Source organism: Periplaneta americana, chromosome 15, assembly GCF_040183065.1.
Source record: "Periplaneta americana isolate PAMFEO1 chromosome 15, P.americana_PAMFEO1_priV1, whole genome shotgun sequence".
NCBI classification, from domain to species: domain Eukaryota; kingdom Metazoa; phylum Arthropoda; class Insecta; order Blattodea; family Blattidae; genus Periplaneta; species Periplaneta americana.
Window position 1 is genome coordinate 82,056,762 of NC_091131.1, and position 24,482 is coordinate 82,081,243.

A 24,482-nucleotide genomic window follows, 5' to 3' on the forward strand; every position below is an offset into this window, starting at 1 on the left:
TAATATTGTTTTTGGATATTTACGCAAAACGACCTAAATTTAATATAACCTTCAATGAGTGAGACGATAATGAACTACGAAACTAATAAAATATTAATTTGCAGTTACCATTATAACAAAATAATAATAATAATAATAATAATAATAATAATAATAATAATGGAAATATAACTTAATGAGTGTAATTTACGTGTTCTGCTACTTTTAGTGTAGGCCTAGTTATCAAATTAGGATGAGGTTAAGCAATAATTAACACACTAGAATTGAAAGTAATTGAAGATGATAGACTGGGTTCGAATCCCGCTTGGATTGACTGCCTAATTTTTTTCAATCTTTTTCAAATGTCAGGCAATTTCATGGTGTATACTCAGAGTCAACTGGCTATTATCAGTGTCACCATCGATACTTTATACAGCGACTGATTAAAAATTAAAGAAGATACGGACTAAGAACAAATCGTCAGCTCTCAATTAGAAATTTGGCCTGCCCCCTAGAGGAGACCAAGACATGAACAGATCATCTGCACTCTTGATCTTTAGTCGGAAAGAATACAAAATGACACAAAACTGGAAGCTGGTGACTATGAGATACATAGAGAATTTTCTGTAGAGCATATTTGCATTAAGTATTAATCATCATCATCATCATCATCATCATCATCATCCTGTCAAGCATTAGGTCCTTCGACCTGTTACGGTCTCATTGTCATCTTTTTCTAGGTCTTCTCATAATCCTTCTAAATAAAGGCTGATAATTTAAGGCCATTTTCTGGATACGGGTTCCTTACATTCTATGCAAATCTTCTCTTCAATTTTGCCTGCATTGTAAAAGTTTATCTTTCGCTGCATATATATTCAGTTCACCTCTTATTTGTGTATTTGGTATTTTATCTCTTCTTACGCAGTCTCTGACGGTCCGTAGGAATTTCAATTCTGCTATTTTGATTCGGTTTTCATCTCTTTTTGTGTGAATCCATAATTCACTTAGATATAAGAGTGACGGTACAGCCATTACCTTATAACATTTTAATTATGTGTCCCTTCTTGTAGTTTTCAAAGTTCTTATTGTTCCACACATCATTTGGTACCTCTGTAATTTTATATCTAGATCTTTATCATACAACTAAAATCGCATTCTAAATAGTTTAAGTGTTGTACCTCTTCTATTGTCTTGTTATTTAGGGAAATTTTAGTTCTTAGAGGATTATGCTTTTTGTTTTCTCTATGGAGATGCTTAATTTACATTGTTTATAAATTTGATTCACTTTATGTAGCCTACCAATCTTTGAAGTTCATCTTCTCTGTCTGCTAAAATTAGATCATCTGCATATAATAAAGAATATAAGTAACTATCTTTATTGATTTTAATTCCTTCTAAACTTTAACTTTTGCATTCTCTTATGACACCGTCAAGATAAATATTAAAAAGAGACGATGATAGGCAAAACCTTTGCATTAAAACAGCTCTTAATTCTTGCATTCACATCACAAAAACAATTCCAATGAACAAGACGACTATATACCAAACAGACCGGAATCTTCAACTTGTAAGAAATGAAAAGTTAATTGACACTCCGAAGCAATTTAATAGTCAATTTGAAGTTGCTAAAAGTATCCCATCAGCATGCGCGGGTGCACGGAAGGGTCCCGGGTACAAAACTTTTCAAGTTAAGAGGAGAGGAAGGTGGGAGTTATCTAAAACGAAATCAGGAGTCTTGTAGCCAGTCAGCCACCTCGCTCCGCCATTCAGGAACTCCAGCGCTGTGCGGAAATGGAACGGAAGCCGCCACAAAACTTGTGCGGTTCTCCCCCTAATTCGACAGAACCCAGCCACTCTCCATAAGAGACTACATATCATTACTGCGAGATCCGGCAACAACGTTCTTTATATTCCCACTAGTACACTTGTCTATTTTATTCTTTCTCATTACTCGACGTCCATAAAAAGTACCAGCAAATTGATGAAGAATCAATAGCGAAATATCATTTCAACATGCCTTTACTCTTAAACTATACGAAAAATTTTATTACTATTATCATCATCATCATCATCACCTTACATGAGACTTACACTTTTATATACTTTTTATTCTACCACATCGTGATGTGACAATTGCCTACCTGATTTTAAAATTAAAATACATATATTTGCAAAACTGAAATAAAACACTTGAAAATAAATGCGGCAAAGTGCTTTTTGTACGACTGCGTTTTTTTTATTTATTTTCGTAGGTTATTTTACGACGCTTTATCAACATTTTAGGTTATTTAGCGTCTGAATGAGATGAAGGTGATAATGCCGTGAAATGAGTCCGGGGTCCAGCACCGAAAGTTACCCAGCATTTGCTCATATTGGGTTGTGTCCAGTTATCAAGCTCAGGCCTTTTACAAACCGAAATTTTAAACCAAATCACTAAAGCAAATAGAGTATCGGGATATTTGAACGACACCATATGGAGAAATAAATATCTCCACATTGAACCTAAGGTTCGAATCTACAAGACCGTGGTGAGCCCTATTCTCACTTATGCAGTTGAAATAAGACCTGAAACAGCAAAAACGAAACAGATGTTGGATACAACAGAAATGAAAACCTTAAGGAAAATTGTAGGAATCACAAGAAGGGACCATATACGGAATGATCAGATTAGAGAACAATGCAAAATACAACCAATCAGAGAATGGACGCAAATAAGGAGACAACAATGGAATGAGCATGTATCTCGAATGGAAAAGGATAGAATTGCGAGAATCGCCAGGGATAACTACCCATCCGGAAGAAGATCCCCAGGAAGACCATTAAGCAGATGGAGAGATACTCTGGATTAACAGGCTGGAAGCCTAGAGAGAAGAGAAGAAGAAGGGTTGTGTTGTATTTACAGCTACTGTTGTTAGGCCTTGAAAGTTAGAATTGCTCCCAAATAGAAACTTGTTGCTAGGGAAACCATTCTTTATAGCATAAAACTAAACTGAAATAGATTCATTACAGTGCACTTATTGTTACTTAGTTGCCATTACAGTGCATTTTTGTGAAGGCTTTGTTTACTATGTATTGTATATGTTTGTATAGTTTGGCTGATGAATTGTATATGCTATTAAAATGAATAGTAGTCTGTATAGCTCTACTGATGAATTGTGTATGCTGTAAATTGAATAGTAGTCTGTATAGCTCAATTGATGAATTGTATATGCTGTAAATTGTATAGTAGTCTGTATAGTTCAACTGATGATTTATTTATGATTATAAATTGAATTAATCTACTGGATATGAATTTTACAAATTTGTATAGCTTAATGGAAGTATGCTTGTAAATTGAATTAATCTGTTTACTTTGTATTGTATATGTTTGTATAGTTTGGCTGATGAATTGTAGCTTATATGCTTTAAATTAAATAGTAATCTGCATAGCTCTATTCATGAATTGTTTATGTTTATAATTTGAAGTAATTTGCATGATATGTATTATCAATTTGTGTATATTTCAACTGATTGAATTGTTTATGCCCTAAATTGAATTTACTTGTTTTGTATTATATGTTACAGCTCAACCGATGAATAATCGTTTGCGTTTGTAAATTTAATAATCTGATTGGCTATGTACTGTATATTTTTAGTAAAGCCATCAACGTAGCTCAGTCGGCAGACTCGCTGGCCTGCTGATCCGGAGCTGCGCTCGGGCTTGGGTTGGATCCTCCGTTTGCTCTCATTGAATGGTTTACCCCAGCGGTGGGACTGAAGCCGGATGATCTATGGCGAGTCCTCGGCCTCTCTACATTTCACCCTCTTTGGTTTGATTACCTGGTTGGGCTTTTTCCGAGGTTTTCCTCAACCGTAAGGCAAATGATAGGTAATCTTTTGGCGAGTCCTCGGGCCTCATCTCATCTCACTACATCTCGCCAAAATATTGTAAAAATTGTAGAAAATCAGAAAATTGTAAAACTGTAAAAATTAAAAATATTGTGAAAATTGTAAAAATTTGTAAAAAGTTTAATTGTAACACTGTAAAATTTTGACTTGTTAGACATCTTAATGCTTCATTGCTAATGTAAGATCTATGGAATATAATAAATGAAATGAAATGAAGTAATACTGCTCTAAATTTACAATGCAAAATAATATTGTATTTGAAATTTTAAAAATATGATCGTGCAAAAAATGTTATACAATACACATTTGTGAAGTGCCTTACAAAATCTCGGATATTGAAAAACTCGCTCTGCTCGTTTTTAAAACTTTTCCTGGATTTTGTGAAAAGCACTTTCCAACTTTGTATCGTAAATAGTATTATCTACACCCGTAACGTAATAGCGTCTTATCCCATTCAATTAAATAGGATAAGAAATTCATTACCGCACCGGTTTTTCTCATCCCACTCGTTTTCAGGAATGAATGATAGCATCAAGTATATTTCAAAATGTATTGAAACTAAATATAACATATTACAAATTTGCAGTAAAAACAAACAAACACTGTGGTTTTCATGCATTTATAGCCTCACAATACGTTATTTTCAACTGCTACTAGATAGCTTCAATTTTTGCTTCTCATAAAAAGATAAATTTTTAAACGTCAAATTATTTCTCTTAATTTTTTATTTTCTTTTTGAACAGGTGTAGATAAAGTATTGTACAATACACGTGTGATGACGCTCTATTAATATACTCGTGCTACTCACACGTCGTCCAGGAGGTCCAGGAGCGATTTTTATTCAGGCTTGCTCCATATGTTAGTATTGTATCTCTTTTCACAAATTTGCCTTTTTCTCGAAACCACATTTTTTATATTCAAAATGCTCTATGCGCATTCAGTTTTCACCAAACTCAATTAAAACATTCGTACATGTCCATACATGCATTGTCTAAGATACGACATTGAGACATTTTAATTGTCTTGAAAATTGGGAGCTAAAATTTATTGTGTAAATAAAAAATATGAAGACATAAAAGTCTGATTTTCAAAAATTTATTGTGCCTAAACTAAACTAGATATCTTGAATTTCTCAATGTTAAAATACTGTGCTTGAGCCTGGGTCCATATGAAAAAAATATATATATAAGTTTGCTATATTTTAATGTAATGCGCATGGAACATTTTGAGTACATCACTAATTTGCATAATTAAAATAAAATTAACTTCGAAACTACCAGTCTGATTGAGCTCAAAATTTGCACATCTTGCGCTTAATGCATCTAACGAAAAGTTAAAAAATTTAATTCTAAAGATTAGTTTAATTAGGACTTTAAAAACTATTACTATTTCATAATAATAATAATAATAATAATAATAATAATAATAATATACTTTTAATAATAATAATAATAATAGTAATAATGATATAGTATTTTTACTATTATATTATTATTATTATTATTATTATTATTATTATTATTATTATTATTATTATTATTATTGTATGTACAGGCAATATAATACATCCATACAAGCACTGGTTTGTATTCTTCACCTGACATAATTAGGAACATTAAATCCAGACGTTTGAGATAGGCAAGGCATGTAGCATGTATGGGCGAATCCAGAATTGCATATAGAGTGTTAGTTGGGAGACCGGAGGGAAAAAGACCTTTGGAGAGGCCGAGGCGTAGTTGGGAAGATAATATTAAAATGGATTTGAAGGAGGTGGGATATGATGATAGAGACTGGATTAATCTTGCACAGGATAGGGACCAATGGCGAGCTTATGTGAGGGCGGCAATGAACCTCCTTAAAAACCAGTAAGTAAGTAAGTATAGGCCTACAAGCACTGGTAACATCTCATGTGATTTTGGAATGCAATGTTAAAATATCTTAACGGAAGTAACAAAAAATATTAATGTTACAAGTGCTTAGTCCAACAGTCCTCTTTACCTTTATGTACTGAAATTCTGTAGTTTTGTATTCTTTAGTTTCATTGCTATCGCTATGCATTTATTATTATTATTATTTCCTTCTTTGTTTGCCATATTTATATTTTTGACAATTCCGATAACAATCAGGCAGACATTTCATTTTTTTGTTCTCCAGGACAATGTCTGATTTATTGTATGGGAATGTAAGCCTATTATTTGTCAAAACGAGTTCAAGTATGAATTTGTAACGACAAGACCTGTTATTAGTCCACTTGTTTTAGTTATTTCTTAACTTCATTTATTAAAATGGCAAGAAAATTAGAAACAGTGTTAAATGTCACTTAACTCTAAAACGCTATTTCATTTGTTACTCCAAGAGCATTCATGGATTAAATTTTACTGCGCTTCTTCATATTTATATTACTAACAGTTTTTTTATTCGTCGACTATTATAGAAAGTATATGTCTGGTATGTTGTGCCAACGTGCAAACCGTACCTCAAGAAATATTTCGCAATTCACAAACACTTTCGACTTCGGCGATTGATTTTTACATAACCAAAATATTGTCTTCTTCAATTTCCTCAACTTGTACTGTTTCCAAAATTAGAGGAAACAGTTTCACAATATAAAAACAGGTAGGACTAGTAGTTCAAGAATAGCCCATGTCGGTTCTTACTTCTTGACCTCTGTGCTGTGAATTTCAGCCGCCACGAAAGTTTACGCCTTTCTGAATAATTCAACAATCAGAGCTTTGGTTTTGGATATAAGAATAACAAAAATAGAACAGTTAATAATATGAACCTAAGTTAAGATAAACTAGGACCCAATTGAACATTTTCTGTTTCTGCACGGCACCATAATACCAAATCCCCTAATATTTTAATTTTTTCTATTGTTAACGTATCGTCGTTCCTGCAATAACTCCTATGTGCAAAATATGAAATCTTTCAGCAGGAAGAAAAACACATTTATTCATCCTATGGTAGCCGTACTGTGAATTCTTACATTTTCGAAACAAAGATATATAATTACATATATGAGATTTTATTATTTGCTGCATCACTATTTAAGTTATTTAATAGAGCAAAAATCTGAAAATCGACCAATATGTCACATAGGAGTTATTGCAGGAACAACTACGATATGACGTCAATAAAGAATTACTTCTTAAAAACTGACTAGATTAATTAAGCGAACGTGTATATTCTTTCAGACAGGGTAACATGCACCAGAGTGTGTATGATGACTGTTGAAAATGGGTAGAGATAAGTATCTGCGTCATAGATATACGAGAGAGAAGAGCGAGAAATAGAAGCTTTATTTAATAAAAAAATGGAACCATATTTTTCATAACATGCCAAGAAATGACGATGATATAGCGCCCCTAGTTTTATTCCTCTTGCATCGGCGGTAGAAACGAGACAGTTTCTGTTGAAAATTAAGGAAAATGATGACGGGTCCTATGGGATAAACAAGAGGGAAGAAAAGAGGGAGGTCGAAGGCAATTAAAGGCCCTTGGAAGTGAATCAAAGAAAGATGGTGGAAGACAAGGACAGCATAACGCAAAACGGAGGTCAAGAAAAATGACGTCATGCCCACATGACAGAGAGAAAACAGAAATGAGTGTAAGAGGGAGGGAGATAGATATGGACATTAGTAGAAAGGGACAGAAAGAGAGATAAAGTTAGGAAAGGCTTTTTCCTTCCCATTTCCTCCTTTCAACCCAACAGATAGGCAATAATTCATTCTTATATATATCACCGCTTGAGCTTGAGTACGAAAAAGACGAAGAATAAGAAGAAGAGGAGCATGACAGAATCGGACCATACAGACGAAAATGGGGGAAAAATAAAATTTCGTCGATTCAGCAGCTAAAAGGAGATAACCAAAACCTATCTTCAGTCCTTTGTCACAGCTGGCGGGATTCTGGACTCCCTCCACCCCACCCCATTTTATAACTCCGATGAGGTTCCATAATATTTCTGATGCTGCAAAAATGGAGGCTATAGGAAGGAGAGATAATGCGACGTATAAGAAGCAGCCTACAATCACAATATTCCTTCTCCCACTCATCTACATGGCAGGTGAATCATACCGACATCTTTTGAAAGCTTGTCTTAACGAGAAGAGCAAATGCTGCCATCTCTAGTCCATTCCCGGCGTTAAAACGTTTACTTCTAGTCTATAAAATTTTGTCTTCTGGAATCATTCATGGTTATGAGATTCTACTCTCTAAAGAAGAGCAATTCAAGGCAAGGAAACTTCGCGAGATAGATTACGAGCCGAACCTACCATTTTATTATGCAGTCTACAAATAAGATCCAAGATAATGTTGGTAGCTTTACGTAGTTTATTTCTACGACAAGTTTCTTATGAAGACATGAAATCTGTTAGGCAGTTCCAACTCAAATGAAGCATAAAAAATACTTCTCACGCCAAGAGGACATGTGCGAGATGAAGACTGCTCTACGGTGCAGAAAAGATGACACTCTTCACTTAAGGTGGGGTAGAAGAAGAATGCATTTTCGCCGTGTTGTTAGACCTTCTTCTTGTTTAACTTCTTTTCATAGTTTAGGTTCTGAAACCTGTTACGACATAATAAATCCTGCAGTAATACGTTCTTTTATTCGGCACGGTAGTTCGCCAACAGTTCGATAACGATGTCCAAAAATAATCTTACATTAGAATTGCTTAGTTATAGCTTTTGAGCAAATAAACATAGCGAAACGAAAAGTATATCACCGTGTAGAGCAGTGATGTCAAAGCAAGCGCATTTTTCTGACCTTGACGTCATGCGCGGACAGCAAGCGCTAAGTGTGGAAAGAGGAAGGGTTGTGTATATGAATAAGCAACCTGTTGGATTAAGAAAACAGTGGTGCACAAACTTCAAACGGAACGTGAAATTTTATGTCGTTATTTTTATATGCCTTCTTTCTGTTTAATAATATCTATATTGTCTGTAAAACAAAAGTACTAACACTGATTTCTTAATATTGCACTTGTGTTTTAAACCTTAATAACATAATAGAGAGTTAAGAAGGAATATTCACTTAAATTCCATAGTAGTGTAATTATACTGTATTAAGTGGATGAAACACATCATTCATAAAGAAAGTGATATTCCAAAGAAAGAGATTGAGTATGACATGATAAGTTGGAATTTATATTGATGGTATCTTTAGCCTTACAAAAGTAATAAATAAACTAATCAAAACAATATTATAGCACAAAGCAAAGTTACCTAGGTACTGTATCTGTTTTAAGTGTAATTAATATTACATAACAAAGCTCTTATCGCATTATGCTTTTAAGGTGATATTTGTGAGCATCTTCCTATCATCAGAATATTAAATCGTTTTCTCTAAATCTGCTGACGCTACAGAGCTGACATTTTTACAAGACATGGGCACGTATCCTTTGCTTATTATGTAACAGTAGTTGCTTTGTTAATTCATTTCCTTACAAACAATTTCCATGCGAGTATTTTCAAAATGTTCGATACACTATCTTCAGTAATATGTATATACGGTATATTAGATTTACGAAAACATTCTGTAAGGCTACTAAATAAATAGGCCTATACCTGAAAATTTCACTTTTCTATACGAAAAGTTGAGAAAATATTTCTTTTGAATAAAAAAATCAAACTTGTGAAAAATGAGCATTAAAATTAAAACTTACATTCTTATAATGCACTTATACTTCTCAGGCAAATCTAAAAATTAACATGGATACAGTTTTAATAAGTTCTCTTCCCTTTATCTATTGAATCAGTGCTGGCCATCCCTGAATATAGCTCGACCAAGCGGCATATAGTACCTCTTTCGTCTGTCTCTTTCCTTTCCGCTGTAAAGTGCTCAGGCTCTCCTGGGCTCTAAAGCGCGCGCTTGCTCCTGTGGGCATCAATTGACATGCCTGGTGTAGAGTGTAGAAAAAGGAGTTCCTAACCGTAAACACACTCAAAAAAAACGGTTGCAACTTCAAGGAGGACGAGACGGGCTAGGGCAAAATTTACTTAGAAAATCTCTTTCAGTAGTCATTTCATGCGTATAACTCCGTGAGATCTGAACCGATCCTGACGCTCCAGATGTCGATCCATCGAGTGCGACGAAATCGATTAAAAACGCGAAAAAATGTTCCGGGGTAAATTCGACCCTCAACTTTCAAGAGGTAAAAGAAGTAGTGAAAATGCCTCGATATTCAATCGTTTAGAGAGTTCAAAAGAGGAGATGAACACAACGGTGATAAAGGACATCCGAATAGGAATCAAGCAAGTCCACCGTCGCGGAGTACAAGAAACAACAGAGAGAGTGCAAGAGAGCTGCTTTCAATCTGTCGCTGTAGAACGGCAAGACGTGCAACCACATCGGCTCAAACAGTGAATCCGGGTACTGTTAGTCTGTAAGCATACTCTGTAATTATTCATATATTCAATAAACGAAACAAATTTAAAACAATTATTTCTCCAATTTCGGCCAGAAACGTCCTTCTCACAAACGTAGTTCCACGTCTATAAATTCTACGGCTCACTTCGCTATTTAGCCACTATTGCTTTTTTATTTGCTACTATTCTTTCCCTCCTTTTTCCTATAAATCCTCACTTTCTTTTACTCCTTCCTTTCATCACCAGTTCTATCTTCCTATTCTTCTTATATACCTGAGTAATAGGCCTATACTTCTGTTCCTTTTAAATTTTCTTCTCTCTTTTTCTCCCTCTCTCTTTACTTCCCAATTTTGTTATTGTTCTTTCTTCTTCATTTTTCTTTTCTTTTATAATTCTTCATCTCATTCGGTTTCTATGCCTTCTTCTTCCCTTTCTTCTTATATAATTCAAATTCAAATTTATTTACAATTTACATTTGAAATGAATACATATGAATAGATACCCGAAATGAGCATATGCTCGTGCTCGGGTACAGTCCAGTCCAATCTTCTTTTTCATATTTATCTACTGAAGAGTTATAAATGACAGGAAATGCGTCGTATAATCTGTTTCGAGGTAAATACCAGGGACAAGACAATATTTTGTGTTTTTGGTTTAGTAATAATTGTTTTCTTTCATAATTTAAAGTAGCTTCTAAATTTTTATACAATTAAAAACAAATTTTTATAGGCTATAATGTGTGGATATAATAAATACACTATTCAGTATAGTTACATAATAATCATTAGAATTTCATGCATTTGTGTTGTGACTATTCTTCAACAAAAATTTTATATATCATTTGCTTTCCAAGCGTGGTGCTCTCTTACGAGTTATGAAGCTAGTACAGTTTGTATGAATATACACTATTACAGTAATTTCCAGAATAAGGTACAAATTACACATCAATTATTGGCATTTACACTTAGAAAATCTGTAACTTAGTGAAGTAAAGAATACCAACTTGAACGTTCAGTCTTCGTTTATCCCAGTGCTATATAATAGCCCAATAAAATATACCCAGGTTGCTCGGCCTTATATACTTTGACGGTAACAACGTTTGTCATGTTTACTATGCTGTAATCTAGTTCTTACATAAGGAGTCACGTCATAACTCCCATTTGATTTGTATTAGCGACTGTACTGCCATCTCGTGCTCGTTTACGGCGGAAGGGTGGCGATCCTGGCGGTTGTTCTCTTCAAAGTGCTACCGATTTGAACATAGGGATGATCAATCTGTTATATATAATCTAGGATAATAGTTATATATTTCAAAGTTATTTTCCAAATATATGAAAATATGAGCTGTAATAAACTGTATCGTCTGATTCAAGTGATCACTTAGATATGTAACTTGAAGATTCGGATTCATGTCTCAACGGAAAATAAATATTATTTCTCTCTTACATAGCTCATGACAATAAAGAGCAAAGACAGGTTCTAACAGAAGAGAGAGAAATCACCATTCTCTTTCCGGGTCCCGAACAAAGATTTGTAGGAAACGCTGTTATTTCAATAACAGAGACTAGCAAAAATAATCCGAAGGAAACAATCTTCCGGTAAGGCACTTAGGAAAGATTACAGAAGGAAAAGGTAACAATAAGCACGAAGAAGCAGGGAATACTAAATGATTGAAAAAGGAGTTATTCATAAAGGCGTATCCAATACATCGTCGTTGAAATTCATATTTTCGACTGGGATCTATGTAACGTTTGCCAAGTGCTTTTGCGAACCTGCACTGCTTTGGCGAATTTCGTATTCATACGTTGGACTGGCCGGGGTAAGTTCAATACCTGGCTACTAGAGGCGCCACTGAGACTGGAGTAGTAGACTTGAATTCACTTCAATAATTCAGACTTGAATGCTGTAGGAATGGAAGCAGATTCCATCACTTTAGTCCTTTATACAGTATTATACAACTGCTAGGAGAGTTTCTCACGCAGTTTTCACAAGGGAGATGGAAAAATATGATGGTACTGAATATTTTGTATTACGAAATCCGTTCCAGCTATGCCGTTGCTTTTTATGGCCCCCCGCCAGCTCACGTGTTATTATAATGCGAGCGAAGAATGCTTGCAATTTCTCGCAGTTCCTGATTTATTTTTCAGAAATACAAGACTTCTGCTACATTCACATATTAATTATCAGGAGTTCTGCAATGGGGTTCTAAGTTGAAGGTAAGATACTCCATTCCTTACTCTTTTCTGGCTATCGGATTGTATTTACCTATGTACATAGGATATTTTATATTGTCAGGGAACGTCTGCACTTTTATCTAATTATTTATGGTCATGTCTTCTTCAGGTTCTACAGGATGTTTCAGAATAACTATTCCTAATTTTGAGATGTGATAGAGAACACGCATTAAAACATTTTTTTCCTAATACTGTTCGGAAATTACATTGACGGGATCAGAAACAAAGGGGTACAAGTGACATTTCTAAGAATAAGAGTTAAGTGCATCCAGGGCAAGCTAAAACGTTTAAAATTTCAGTGGCAAAGGAATATATCTTTTAACCACACCACACAATAAAATTGAAATAAAAAATTTCACAGGAATTTACGAAATCCTAAGTACTTTAAACCACATTTTCTCACAAATAACTTAAGTGCACTTATACCCTTTTGCTCCCGACTCCCTCATATCTTCTTATCACTATGAAAACTAGGATAGTTATTCTGAAACACACTGTATATTATTTTCGTGCAGTAATTATTTATTTTAGTTGATCAGTTTCTTTTGAACTGAATTCATTTTATTACATGATCTTAACATAAAACTGAAATAAGACACAACATATGCCTATTTAGACGAGCAGATGATATTTCCGATATTTCTACTGACTGCCTCAATGTCAACCAGTCGCAAAGATTACAACGTGTTCGTAATTCTTGTGTACACTTCGTCTGCGATGTCCGTCGCGCTGACCACATTACCCCATCCTTCCAAACTCTAAACTGGCTACGGCTTAACGAACGTAGAAATTTTCATTCCGTTGTTCTCCTTTTCCAAGTCCTTCACATCTTTACACCTACCTACCTTGCCTCCAGTTTCAGTTACCTGTCATCGTATCACAATCTTTTCACACGCACGCAAAATAGCAGTTTCTTAAGTTCATCACAGTAAAACTGTCAGTTACCTCAACATTTCTAGATATAAATACATTTATTCAAAATACATATGTTACAGACCTAAGAACTCGACGATCGATTACTACAGAAGATCCAAATGTATTGCATAAACATTCACCATTTGACTACATCGTAATAATTGCATATCACTACGTGATTTGTTCTTATTTAGATACGAAGTATAATATTTTATAAATTTTATCAATTTTAACTATTTTATCTTTACAATAAGTGGTATTTTAACAAACAATATAATATGAGTTATATGTATTAATTATTCACATCCACAATCTTAAATTTCATACTTTATTTTTCGGCAAAACAAATTACACAAATTCAAAATTGAACATTTCTACCAATACGTTTTCCGCTACATAAAACTCATGATAAAATCAATCAACTTTGTTATGCATATTACTTCGTACAATTTAATGGATTAAGTTTAGATTTTCGTCAATTTTAAAATATCTGATGATGCCGTACAGGCCAACGTTCATATCTATTTAAGATGCAATAGCAAATAATAAAATTTGCAAATAGATAAATAGATAAATGAGGATATAAGAGAAGAATTAAAAGTACAGCCTTTATTGGATAAAATCACGAATTATAGACAAAAGTGGATTGAACACATGAATGGAATGAGTAAGGAGAGATATCCATTGTTAGCAAGAAATTATCAAGCAAGAGGAAGACGTGACGTCGGGAGACCTAAAAACGTTGGGCTGATGAATTATGAAGTCGGAACGGGCAATTGCCTAATCCTTGGAGTGATGATGATGATGATGATGATGATGATGATGATGATGATTTTAGTACTTTGATTTTTATTGCATTTGTAAATTTAATATTAATTGTAATTATAATTGTAATTGTTGTATTCTTAATATCATAGTTGTAATCCCCTGGTAGAGGGGAAAAGAAGGCCTGATGGCCTTATCTCTACCAGGTTAAATAAATAAATAATTAAATAAATTTAAAAACGAATACTTTGCTCACTGAAGGCAATTGTTTTGCATTCATATTTCCGCCTTTCATTTCCGGCATTATTTCTGTAAATGGGAAGCGTGATTTTTCAGATACTGAGTAGGTTTTTGTAGCCTATTTGGCTTCCGAATATTAATCTCTGTCATGCAGAACACATCTTAGATTCAGCACTTATTCTGTACGACTTGAGTTGTGTGAAGCAGATACGAAACGTCCAACGTCTCGGAGCTACGCGTACTTATCGACTATACATCATTAGAAAGGGCAAGGAAAGGAGAACTTATGAGTAGCCTATATTTTGTCAGATTAGTTATCGAGAGCTACTCTCCGGGACTGGCGTCGAGAACGAAATGAACAAATGCCTTCCTTTTCCTTGGCTTCTGTGTGATGTTGGAGCCGATTGGTAACTCCGAGTCTCGGATTGTACGACACGGTGCGAGGACACAAAAATCCTATATCAAGTTTATGAATTAAATGAGGAGAACTATTTTATGTAAATTAATGCAGAAGAGTACTGGCAACAAAATTAAAATTAGCCTACTAAAAAAGTAAAACTTTTAGATCACATGTAACAGACATGAATGTTTATTTAAATTGTAGACATATGTCAGAGAATAAAATTCCTATTAATGAAATGTCTTCTCTAAACATTATAAATTATCATACTGTGCAACCATAAATATAATGCAGATTTATGTCAATCAGTTATGTAAAAATATACCGGTTATGTAAGTGAAATTCTGTCGATAACCTCATCTCTCTGATTTCTACAAAAAGGAACAATTGGCAAACATTAATGTTACAGTTCACATAAATTTTATTTAATTTGTTTAATAATTTTTAGGGACCAATGTAAAACATTATAATAAGATCTTCATTTCAGGATGACAGATAGAAAATCTACAGTAATAAATTTCTCCTAAGAATATATAAAAAACCTATCGTTCTTGACAATATGTAGGTTACAACCGCAAACTGAGATCACTTGGTCACATGCTCAGAAATGAAGTCTAATTATATTGGCCCTCCATTGATATTCACGTGAAGCTAGACCTTTTGAAAGAGCATTAATTCATAGAATAGACCTGGTGTAATTGTAATTTTGCTTCCATATAGGCCTACAGGATGATTCGTTTAGGCAGGAATAGGAAAATGCTCTATTAGTGGCGCTAAAACTTCGTGAATCATCCTGTATAATATAAATTATTTAATTATGTTTATCGGTAATAATTTAACGGTAATCATAGTAACAAGAATTGACTAATTATTGAGTTATTACCAGGCAGAGCATTTTCGTTCCCAAACAAGTTAGGAAAGTTATCGGTTAGTATATCCTGGAGTTTTACAGTTCAAACTCTGACCCTAAATGCTTACCGTCAGGACGCTACGAAAGGTATTACCTAGTTTCGGTACATAATAATAATGGAGCATGACAGCTGTAAGTGGGATTGCTACTAAATTGAAATGGCTGTCCAGCTACTTTTTGACAATATGAACGCTCTAACACTGCGAAACTAGCTCTGTACAAAATATTAGTGCTACTTATTACAGAAAATATAATTAGTCCGATAATAATACTGAACTAGTATGTACAATATATATTATAGAACATAATAGTAAACATGATACACATTAACTGTAAATACTATAACATAGGCTATAATATAATAATAATAATAACAATAATAATAATAATAATAATAATAATAATAATAATAATATTTATTTAATACTATACACTTGAGCTACATTAGGCATTGCAGCCCGAAAGAGCATAAGCTCGTGCTCGGGCGCAGTTCAATCAGTTATACAAAATATATCACACAATTAAGAGAGTTCATTGAGCACAGTAACATTAATAAGTGGCAAAACACATACAGCATGTAATAATAGGGTCTATAAACAAATAGAAAATACAAAAGTACATGAATATTAGAGTATCAATTTTTAACTCAATTAGCTTAAACAATTAAATATTAATCTGATTTGTTTCTTAAATCTATGTGTGTTAAGTGTACTTAGCTCAGGGTAAGCTCTAATGAATGTATTATATATTTTGGGTCCAAAATTTCTGCTGTGTTTTAATCCAGCAGTTGTGTGGCATTTGGGAGTATTTAGAAAGAAACTGTAGTTTTGTCTCGTACAATAATTAATTCATTTAACGAAATGAACTCGTTACGGTAAACAAAAACATATATTCTGAGATTATGAAATTAATATATTTTACCATAACTGCTAGTAAAAATTTGTTTAAGCTAATAAAATGCTCTTCCTACATCACATGACGTTACAGAGAGACAATAATAATAACAAAAATCAATATACACATTATCAATATTTACATTTTACACAATATATACAAATAATTCGTTTATCAAAACCTATCTCATTGCAATGAACGAAAACATAATTATATTGTGAGTTATAAAATGCAAATCTTTTACGAACATCACATAAACTAAGAAAGTGTTCTTTCTACGTCATATGATGTGTAGGCCTACCTGCTTACAATTCGACCTTGCTTATGCATTCACGTGACGTAACAGATGTAGCTACCAGAAGAAACTACTCGATCCGCTGTATGTTTGGGAACGAAAATGCGCTGCCTGGTTATTGCATATACATTTTTTGTACTTGGTTATTTAACGACGCTGTATCAACTACGAGCTTATTTAGCGTCGATGGGATTGGTGATAGCAAGATGATATTTGGCGAATGAGGTCAAGGATTCGCCATAAATTACCTGGAATTTGCATTATGGTTGGGGAAAACCTCGGAAAAAAACCTAACCAGGTAATCAGCACAAGACGAAATCGAACCCGCGCCCGAGCCTTAGCCGACTGAGCTACGTCGGTGGCGTTATTAAATAATAAATCTTAACTATATCTAGTAAATGTTTATATTAAAATAATCTAATAGAATTCGATGTACGAAAAACTGTAAAATGAAACAAGAAATTCAAGTGAATTACTCATACAACACGCGTTACTTTTCTCCGGACATGGACTACAACAAGACCTTATGTCAGATCTTCAATAATAAAGGAAGGAAAGCCAAGCTCGCTCACGTATGCCCCTGATGCACACATGGCAGAGTTGGAATTGAAAGCTAGTGACTGTTACTGGGGGGCTATGCCCTGTCGTGACGCAAGCAGTAGCAGAAGCAGTTTCCCCACCAAGATTAAATGAAAATGGAGATTAAAATTTCATAGACCAGTGGTTGTTGGTTGTAGCAGCCTGGCACAGTGAAGAGATAGCAGCAATGGAGAAGATGTGTTCCGGCTCCATTACTGCCTAATCCGAGCAGCTTTCTCAATACTCAGCACGCTGGAGATTCCCAGCAAACCAACACCATCGCTGTACTATCTTAAACTCAAATTCTCCTCTTATGCATTCCTACATTCGCCTTTATTTTCTTCTCTTATATTTATTCTTCTCATGTCTGCTGAATTATCCTCATTTTTTCCTTCTGTCTTCTATTACTCAATTTTCTTCAAAATAATAATCATCACATTCCTTCTTGTCATCGAAGTCATCATATTCATTCTGGTTATATAAGATAAATTTTTGATCTCAACTTTCCCTTCTTCTTCCTTCTCTTCTTATTCTTCTCCATCACTGCCTAATCGGAGTAACGATTCTCAAAATTAAACCAACAACACCAATATTACAGCTACTATTACAAAAATCCCATCAACACAATGACTCTATCATCGTAACGTCAACATGTTTTTTCCACTTCTCTTTTCATAGGGGAGACTCGGCTAATTCCGCAATATTAAGAAGTAAATCTGTCATATTTTTATCAAAATGTTTATTGAAAAATATTATCAAGGTATGTACACATGGACGAAACGAATGAGATAAAGAGACGTATTCAAATTCAAATATATTTAGTTGTACATACATTACAGTTGAAAAAGAACTCGGGTAATTCCGCAACAGTGAGGATAAATCCGCAATTAGGGCTTGGCTAATTCCGCAGTAGTAAATAATTATGAAATACATTATAAAAGTAACATAAAAGGAACAATTTATATGTAACAATGCTCACTTTCTTCACAGCTGTGTAGCAAAACACGAAAAACAGCCAACTTTAGATGTTTCACAGTATTTCCGACAGAGGTGCCGACCATTACATTTGATTTTTTTCTATAGCACTGCAGAGGACATGCCTCCTGTTGACAGCCTCTCAAAACTTACGTTCATGCTATTGTCAAGCCGCAGTAAAATCATATATGCACTACTGCGGAATTACCCATGTTGCGGAATTAGAAGAGTTTTCCCTACTACTTTACTCTTCCATTTTCTGTTGTCCATTCTCTTCACAAAGCTTATTTCCTGCCCTTTCCTTCTCCTATCTTCATCCTTTTCTTCCTGTTTCGAGGAGTCGTTTCTTCTTCTCTTCTCCTTTCGCCTCGCTCCTTCTTCTATTTCCTCCCCTCTTCAATGCTATTCCTCCCCTTCTCTTCCACTTTTTTCTCTTCTTTTCTATTTCACCTGTATTCGCATCCTCTCGTATCTTACTTGTTCTTTCCTTCCTTTATTCGTTTTGCCTCTCTCCTCAATTCACATCTCTTCTTCTCCCGTAATGTTTCTTATTCGCTATTCGTATCGACTCTCTTGTTTATTCACCTCTTCTCCTCTCCTATTCGTCCCGTCTTCTGTACTTGTCTCTTGTTCTTTCCTCTTCTCATCCCACCTATCTTCTTCTACTCATCTTGTCGGCGCTTCTCTATTCGTCTCGTTTTTCTCTCCTTTCCTTTATTAATCTCTTCTCTCCTTCTCTATTCCTCTTTCGTCTTTCACATAATCAACTCTTCGCTACCTATAGGCCTAAGCTTATCTTCTGCTTCCCAATGTTCGTATCTTCTGCTATCCTCTACTCTTTCTTCTGATCCCCTATGCTCGCCTCGTCTGCTTTCCTATTATCGTCTCTTCTAATTTCCTATGCTCGTCTCGTCTACTTTCCTGTACTCGTTACTTCTGCTTTCCTATGCTCATCTCTTCTGCTTTCCTCTACTCGTCTCTTCTGCCTTCCTATGATCGTCTCTTCTAATTTCCTATGCTCGTCTCGTCTACTTTCCTCTACTCGTTACTTCTGCATTCTTATTCTCATCTCTTATGGTTTCCTCGACACGTTTCTTCTGCTTCCCTATGCTCGTATCTTCTGCTTCCCTCTATTCGTCTCTTGTGCCTTCCTATGATCGTCTCTTCTAATTTCCTATGCTCGTCTCGTCTACTTTCCTCTACTCGTTACTTCTACATTCTTATTCTCATCTCTTATGGTTTCCTCGACACGTTTCTTCTGCTTCCCTATGCTCGTATCTTCTGCTTCCCTCTATTCGTCTCTTGTGCTTTCCTATGATCGTCTCTTTTAATTTCCTGTGCTCGTCTCGTCTACTTTCCTCTGCTCGTTACTTCTGCTTTCCTGTGCTCATCTTTTCTGCGTTCCTCTATTCGTCAACTCATGTTGTAACCTCTCCCCTCCTCAAGTCATCTCGTCTTATCTTTTTGTCGCCTTTTCTTCTTTTCTATTTTCTTGCGTCTTCTATTCCATCCTTTTTCTTCAATGTAGTCCTCTCCTCTATAATATTATTATTTTACATTATTATAATAATAAATTTTTCTTCTCCCTTTCCTCATTGTTTAATCAACATTCTCATCACCTTAACCTCCAACTTTATCAGTACCGTCACTACCATCACCATCATCCCCAAAGTCGTCTTCAATAGTGTCAGTCTCTTAGCTGACAGTCCCTGACTTAGCTGTTTACAACTTGTGATATGTGTGATTGGACAGATTGTCTCGGGGCCAACGTACCTTTGAGCATCTCCGAATTTCCCCCTCCTGGTCTCATTCCGTCTGTTATCGTTGTATCATCATTTCATTGTCTCCGAATACTTCCAGATATAAATACACGCAAAGGTATGAATTTTTACTACTCTTTTAAAGTGTGTGATAAAATTATACGTGAAGGTGGTTGTTGATATAATATTTTTGCGCAATGGAAGGTCCATAACTTACAGTTATACTCATAGACTCTACGAACGTGGCACACAGATGTCGCTAGCAGAGAAGCATACACCACTTAGTTCGTCAAAGACTATCCAGAGTGCACCACAGGTGGAGGATCTATAGTTGATATGGGTCTAGCTAAATTTACGAGCAGTAATTGGTAAATTTTGGTTTCATCTTCATTATTTAGAAAAATAAAAAAAGTATATTATTATCTGCAGTTGACTTATGATACCAGCATCGCTTTCCTCCTAAAAGAAATGAAGAAAGAGAGGCAAATATTCATTGGATAATTTAGGAAATTAAATATTTAAAAATATAAAAGCATTGGTGTCCTAAACGGGATTCCATCCCATAGAGTTAAACTTGTGCCATGCACTTTGCGGTCACCACTCAAATCCCTTATGAGCTTATATATGACGCAGATCCCCGATTTTATTTCCTTTCCGAAAGAAGTCTTACTAAATCCATAATCTCCGGCCAGGTTTGAGCCTGTGATCCTCCAATCCATCTTTTTCGCTAGGGAGGTTCTCTTTAATGACGCGTTGTGGAGACCCGATCTCGGTGTTATACACACCCCCTGCTGCCAGTCTATAAAAGTTTTGAAAACTCATTTTCATCCCTGGCTATGAGCGAAGTCGATAATTGAAACCCAGTTTTTATATTAGCCTTTTTACATGTGAATGCTTCTGTTGAAAGCTGATACAAGCAGCAGTAATAGCTCTGTTTCAAATTACCTGCATCAATTTCCTGTCATTTATTTATTTTGCCATCTCCTGGATTATTAATACTTGGACCAGTCCATTTCTTTCGCGAGTCTCATCGCGGACTGCAGTGAGAGATGGAAACGTGAGCCAGACACACAACAAAACAGTGGGCTAATAGGTTATTCATTGATTGATTGTGTCAACATATGATTGATAGAATATACGAGCGACTGTGTCAATGACTCAGTGAACGAATGGGTGGTGAATATCAAAATAATTGCGTGATTTGGGAACTATGAATCAGAGTGTTAGTAGGTAGTTTAGAAGTGTATGAGAGAGTGAATGATATTGGAGAGTGTGTGTATGGGTAGTTTGGAGCATACGAATAAGTGAAAGAGTTCGGACAGTGTATGAATGAGTGAGAGATTTTGGAGATGGAGTGGATAGTTTGGAGCATACGAATGAGTGGAAGAGTTCGGACAGTGCATATATGAGTAAGAGATTTTGGAGATAGAATGGATGGATAGTTTGGAGCATACGAATGAGTGGAAGAGTTCGGACAGTGTATGAATGAGTGAGATATTTTGGAGATTGAATGGATAGTTTGGAGCATACGAATGAGTGGAAGAGTTCGGACAGTGTATGGATGAGTGAGAAATTTTGGAGATAAAATGGATGGATAGTTTAGAGCATAGGAATGAGTGGAAGAATTCGGACAGAGTATGAATGAGTGAGAAATTTGGAGATAGAATGGATGGATAGTTTAGAGCATACGAATGAGTGGAAGAGTTCGGACACTGTATGAATGAGTGAGATATTTTGGAGATAAAATGGATAGTTTGGAGCAAACGAATGAGTGGAAGAGTTCGGACAGTGTATGAATGAGTGAGAAATTTTGGAGACAGAATGGATAGTTTGGAGCATACGAATGAGTGGAAGAGTTCGGACAGTGTATGGATGAGTGAGAAATTTTGGAGATAGAATGGATGGATAGTTTAGAGCATACGAATGAGTGGAAGAGTTCGGACACTATATGAATGAGTGAGATATTTTGGAGATAGAATGGATAGTTTGGAGCAAACGAATGAGTGGAAGAGTTCGGACAGTGTATGAATGAGTGAGAAATTTTGGAGATAGAATGGATGGGTAGTTTGGAGCATACGAATGAGTGGAAGAGTTAGGACAGTGTATAATGAGTGAGAGAGTTTGGAGATAGAATGGATAGTTTGGAGCATACGAATGAGTGGAAGAGTTCGGACAGTATATGAAGGAGTGAGAGATTTTGGAGATAGAATGGATGGATAGTTTGGAGCATACGAATGAGTGGAAGAGTTCGGACAGTGTATGAATGAGTGAGATATTTTGGAGATTGAATGGATAGTTTGGAGCAAACGAATGAGTGGAAGAGTTCGGACAGTGTATGGATGAGTGAGAAATTTTGGAGATAGAATGGATGGATAGTTTAGAGCATAGGAATGAGTGGAAGAATTCGGACAGAGTATGAATGAGTGAGAAATTTTGGAGATAGAATGGATGGATAGTTTAGAGCATACGAATGAGTGGAAGAGTTCGGACACTGTATGAATGAGTGAGATATTTTGGAGATAAAATGGATAGTTTGGAGCAAACGAATGAGTGGAAGAGTTCGGATAGTGTATGAATGAGTGAGAAATTTTGGAGACAGAATGGATAGTTTGGAGCATACGAATGAGTGGAAGAGTTCGGACAGTGTATAGATGAGTGAGATATTTTGGAGATAAAATGGATAGTTTGGAGCAAACGAATGAGTGGAAGAGTTCGGACAGTGTATGAATTAGTGAGAAATTTTGGAGACAGAATGGATAGTTTGGAGCATACGAATGAGTGGAAGAGTTCGGACAGTGTATGGATGAGTGAGAAATTTTGGAGATAGAATGGATGGATAGTTTAGAGCATACGAATGAGTGGAAGAGTTCGGACACTATATGAAAGAGTGAGATATTTTGGAGATAGAATGGATAGTTTGGAGCAAACGAATGAGTGGAAGAGTTCGGACAGTGTATGAATGAGTGAGATATTTTGGAGATAGAATGGATGGATAGTTTGGAGCATACGAATGAGTGGAAGAGTTCGGACAGTGTATAATGAGTGAGAGAGTTTGGAGATAGAATGGATAGTTTGGAGCATACGAGTGAGTGAGGGTTTTTGGATATAGCTAGAGTAAATAGTTTGGAGTATACGAAAGAGTTAGGAGAGTGTGTGAGTGACCGTTGCATCCAAGATCAGCGAAGTCGAGGGTGATGGATTTAAAGGACGATAAAATTATCACCATGGGATGGAAATAAAACTGTAGGTCCCGTGTCCTAAGTTTACGGCACGTAAGAACAGTGTCCATGTTAAGGGACTTCATGCAAAATCTGTTGATCATTTCTCGCCCACGTTGAATTTCGACGCTGAATAACTCCCGCATTTGAGAGCATCCTTAAAAATACTACTACGACAAACTAGATATACCACACATATTGTGGGACACTCGTAACACAGTACATTCACTATATATAATACGTAGCATCACATTGACTAAAATATCAGACAAATTTCTAATAATAAGTGTAACAAATATAAGAGCAAATATCAGAAGAATGCGGCAGTTCAGACGAATAACATGAGGGTACTTTGTGAGTACAATAGTGGAGAAAACAAGAAACAACAGATTACGAAATGAAGACTTTTAGAACGACTTCGAATAAACAGTACAGAATAACGGGTCCGGAGAAGAAAAAAAGATAATATTGTGACAATGTGAAAAGGAACAACATGTGACCAATGGGGCATAGTTCGTGGAATAAGAAAAAGGGAGATGGGAATAAAAGTCCCTTTCGAACATGAGACGGGCCACTGTGTGTCATTTGAGTATTTTATTTAAAATATCTAGTTTTCTCTAAGTGTCACATCGTACCTAATATAACTCTTTTCACATCGAACCTAATATTTATAATCTTAGAGTGATAGTCTACACGGTTGTGCAATGAAAAATGACATATCAAGAGAAGAAAGTCAGTGTCACGACATGAATAAGACATTGTATTCTCGTATGTTTAAGCGTTACTCAATAATTAATTTATTTTATCAGGTTGGGAATTATTGTTCATAATTTACTTTCCTGAAATATTGTTCAAAAGACATAAATCTCATAAGAAAGGTATTTTATAATCCAACAGAAAAAAGATATTTTATTTTATTTATAAATCGTAAGGATTAGGTAGATGTAATTTTTTCACAAAATTAATAAAACCACTATTTATATTGCAGTAATTTCTAATATTATTACCTAATTCGATCCTTAAAAGTGACACAAAACTAATAAGACATTAGTGTTTTATAGGTAA

General features: G+C 35.1%; 1 protein-coding gene across 8 annotated transcripts in view; it reads right to left on the reverse strand.

Moving 5' to 3' along the window:
• The window catches only part of Rbp6 (RNA-binding protein 6), a 1,547,649-nt gene that overhangs the window by 215,395 nt on the left and 1,307,772 nt on the right, over positions 1-24,482 (reverse strand). The window lies entirely within an intron of this gene.